Raw genomic sequence first — 4,579 nt, forward strand, 5'->3', positions numbered from 1 at the left:
CGGCCCGTCCCCGTCCTCGGCCGCCACTGCCCCGCCCGTCGCCACCGTTCTCCGCCCCGTCGCCGCCCCGCCCTGCTCCGCCCCGCCTCTGCCTCGCCAGTGAGGCCCCTGCTGCTGCCGCTGCTGCTTTGCTTGCTCCCGCTGCCGCTTGCTGATTGCTGTGCTTGCTGCTGCCGCTGCTTGCTGCTTGCTGTGCTTGCTGCTGCCGCTGGATAGATTAGTTAGTTAGTTTAGGGTTTAGTTAGTTTAGGGTTTAGATGGATAGATTAGTTAGATATATAAATAGTTAGATAGATGGATTATAAGATATAAAAATGTTGTTGATAGGTTAGTTGAGAAATAAAATTGTTGTTGATATATAGATGGATAGATGAGTGGATATTACATCATGATATATAGATGGATAGATGAGATGCTATATATGTGGTTCGAGATGCTATATATTGCATATCTTGCCGAGAAGGAGGTGGAGGAGGAGGCAGGCGAGGAGGAGGCAGGCGAGGAGGAGGAGGAGGAGGTTGGGGAGGGGGAGGCAGGCGAGGAGGAGGGTGGTGGCGGGGATGATGGTGGTGGCGGGGAGGGGGTTGGCAACAAGGGGTGGCTGCATGGTAACGCAAAGCTACCAAAGCAGATTCCTGCTACTGAGGAGCAGAAGTGGCTCATTGAGCCCACGGGGAAAGAGTAAGTGCCACTTATAATAATTTCATTATTTTGCTTGTCACATGCTCATTCCGGTTGTTATTTATTTTGCTTGTCACATGCTAATAGTTCATTCTTTTGCAGCAACTGGATATATTCTAAAGGGGTCCGTATTCCCAACGGCCTCATCACCGTCTTGCTGAAGTTACACTGGTCGGGGTTGTACTGTTCGGATCCAGTCAGGCACCCGGACCATCGGGTTTTGGCCACGAGCTGGGACCACTGGGAAGCGGCCCTCCACGCGGACCATGAGACCCATGCCAAGGCCGTGATCACTACTTTCTGGGTGAGTTCTCTTCAGAAGCACTAGTCCATTCTAGTTTCATGAATGATTTAACTCATGGCTTCTTCCATTCTTGTTTCATGCATGATTGTAGAAATTCTATCGAGTTCTTCCGGAGCACAAGGCCAGAGCCGACCAGATCGTGCTGCGCCAATGCAAGAAGAAGGCCCGCCAGATGCAGTACGAGGTGCGCTATGTGGCCATCTCGACATACTATCACGACGCTCTTGGTGTGAAGATGACCAAGGAAGAAGCGCGGAGGATGGGCATTACCTTGGAGAGGCAAGTACTCGGCGGTAGGTATAAAAGATTTTTCATTCCGATGTTTGTGGTACATTTCATCGTTTCGTGTTGACATGCCATTATGCTTTCATTATGTAGGTGTGTCCAAATTGGTGTTATGGAAAAGACGAGTCTTGGGCAGCATTGGTGGATCTTTGGTGTGATAAGGATGGAGCTTGGGCGACTATGAGCATCAAAAACAAGGCTAACCGAGGGAAGGAGGGAGTACATGCTCAGGGAAACCAAAACCACTTTCTCCACAAGACACTTAATGTATGACTAACCCCATTAAACATTCTTCTTCTTCTATTTACCGTCACTTTCTTATGTATGACTAACCTCTGTTTGGTGGTGCAGGAAGAGAAACTGAAGCGGCCGCTCTCACACATGCAGGCGTGGGAGATCGCCCATACGCGGAAGGACCCCAAGCCTGGTGAGCCCAAGTACTACGGCAAGAAGACCGCGCAGAGGAAGAAGGCCTACTCCGATGGGTATCTGAGGTTACATCCTGACACACCTGACCCCATTGCGGCAGATCTGGACGATAGGGTGGTGGTGGGCATGGGGCCCAAGGAGCATGGTCGGGAGGCGGTTCTCGATGCTGTGATCACTCCTACTATCTCCTACACACAGCTCCGTCGGATCGACCCGAGCCTGAGCCAGCGCACGAGCACGCCCATGACCAGTGCACAGTCACAGTCCCTCTTTCAGGAGCGGCAATCTGTAAGTATTTTCCCTCTTATCTTCATTGCTCACTTTGTTTTTCGCATTTAGTAGTTTTATGAGTTCCATCATGTCATACCGTAGGCCTACATGGAGTACACACGCCAGGAGACCATGGCATGGCACGAGAGCCTTTATGCATACCATGAGCAGAGGGATTGCCAGATGCAGCACGCTTTTCAGGAAATGGCGGCCGACAGGTTTCCTCAATTGCAACCAGCACAATGTCCTCCAGCACAACCAAGGCTGCTTACCTTTGAGGAGTTTGTGGCACAGAACGCTGGCCCCCCGCCAGTTAGTTCATCCCCAATCTATTCACCCAAAGCATATCATGCCTTTCAACACATTCATATATCTCGTTAACATGTCTTTTCAACATCCAGGGAACCGGTGGATCAACCGTTGGTGGTGGTCTTCGCGGCACTCCCGAGTCACGGAGCCCGATCACTCCGATCCACAGAGGCGGAGGCGGAGGTGGAGGCGGTAGCGCTGCCGCTAGCACTGACGACCTGGGCTTCGGCGGGCTTGGCGGTGACGACCTCTACGGTGCTCGACGTCCTGGCGCTTAAGCCTTTGGGTTACTTGTGGTGACGATACACTTGATGCTTCTTATGTTGTGAGATGTTTCTTATGTTGTGAGGTGATTCTTATGTTGTGAGATGTTTATGCTTGTGAGATGCTTATGCTTGTGAGATGCTTATGCTTTGTCAGATGCTTATGCTTTGTGAGTTTGTCTATGCATATGTGATCAGTTTGTTTATTTACATATGTGTTGTATATATGCTATATTGAATTGAATTGACCTGAAAAGAAACAGAAAAAAGAAAAAAAACAGAGACAAACTATGCCGACGGCTAAGCCGTAGGCATAGTGCTCGCGTGAGCACCCAGTGGCTGACACGTGGAAGCTATGCCGACGGCCTAGCCGTCGGCATAGTTTTAAACTAAGCCGACAGCTAAGCCGTCGGCATAGCCGCCACGTGTTAGCCACTGGTCACTCCTGGGGCAGGGCTATGTCGACGGCTTAGCTGTCGACTTAGTTTAAACTAAGCCGACAGCTAAGCCATCGGCATAGCCGCCACGTGTCAGCCACCGGTCACTCCTGGGGCAGGGCTATGCTGACGGCTTAGCTGTCGGCTTAGTTTAAAACTATGCCGGCTAGCCGTCGGCATAGGCCTGCCCCAGGAGTGACCAGTGTGCGCCACGTGGCACCTCTATGCCGACGGCTTAGCTGTCGTCTTAGTTTAACACTATGCCGACGGCCTAGCCGTCGGCATAGATGTGCCATGTGGCGCGCAGCCGTTGGCCAGCACTTGACGGCGGCCGCTGTTAGGCGGGGAAGTTGCCGACAGCCGAGGCCGTCGGCATAGTTGTACGGACACCGTCGGGATAGGGTCTATGCCGACGGCCCCCCGGGCTACGCCGACGGATATGTTGCCGACGGCCCTATGCCGACGGGGGCCGTCGGCATAGGCCTGTCCCGACGGGAATCAGGGCTAGGCCGTCGGCATAGGGGTTTATTCCGGTAGTGTATACGACCAATCAATTGAAGAAAAATCTCGATAACTTTGTCATTGCCACAGGTCCCGCTCTAACTTTAACTAAACTACTTTTGTCCCTACCCACTCTGACTCCCCCATTGCTTCAAAAAAAGTGTAGCTCTCATAATTACCTCTATAATCTTGTAGTTGCGAGTGAAACATACAACGGTACCAGTTCCATAGGAGAAATATTCCCATACATGGCCAATAATACTACAAACATGGAGGTTTACAAGCTTTCTATAGATTTTCCCCCCTAACAATAACCCCCCTGATTTCCCCCCTAAAACCAATCCTATATCAATTTTGATGACTTGGAGTTCATCGAGACTATGAATAATGGAGGACGGTCGGCAGGAGCGGCAGCAATTTTGGATGATTGTTATTTTGTTGCTTCTGATTTTTCTGTGTCCAAGTTTGAACATTGTAATAGAGAGGCAAATAAAGTAGCTCATGAACTTGCTTGGTTGGCTAGATTTTCTGATACTGTTGATTGGATTGAGGAGCCATTGAATGAAATTGTACCCTTCCTCTTAAACAATTTATCAGTTATTTCGATTGAATAAAGTTAGTATGTTTTCAAAAAAAAAACCCGACCGCAAGTTTATGGGTCCGGACTGGGTCAACCTCACAAAAACTCAACGTGTCGCTTCTGCAACATACACCAGGAGGAAAGGGAAGCAAATGACATACCGAAGGATGGCAAAGGCGTCGATAGCTCATTGCTTCCTGCGTTTCCCCGTCAAAAAAAGTGTAGCTCTCACAATTACCTCTATAATCTTGTAGTTGCGACTGAAACATAGATCGGTACCAGTTTCATGGGAGAAATATTTCCATACATGGGCAATAATACTACAAACATGGAGGTTTATAAGATTTCTACAGATTTTTTTTCCTGACAATAACTCCCCCCTGATTTTCCCCCTAAAACCAATCCTATACCTCCACGTTCGCAACTCCGTTAAATTTGTAAAGAGCCCTACCAGTTTCATGGGAGAAATATTTCCATACATGGGCAATAATACTACAAACATGGAGGTTTATAAGATTTC

This window comes from Triticum aestivum, chromosome 7D, assembly GCF_018294505.1.
Source record: "Triticum aestivum cultivar Chinese Spring chromosome 7D, IWGSC CS RefSeq v2.1, whole genome shotgun sequence".
In the NCBI taxonomy this organism is placed as follows: Eukaryota; Viridiplantae; Streptophyta; class Magnoliopsida; order Poales; family Poaceae; genus Triticum; species Triticum aestivum.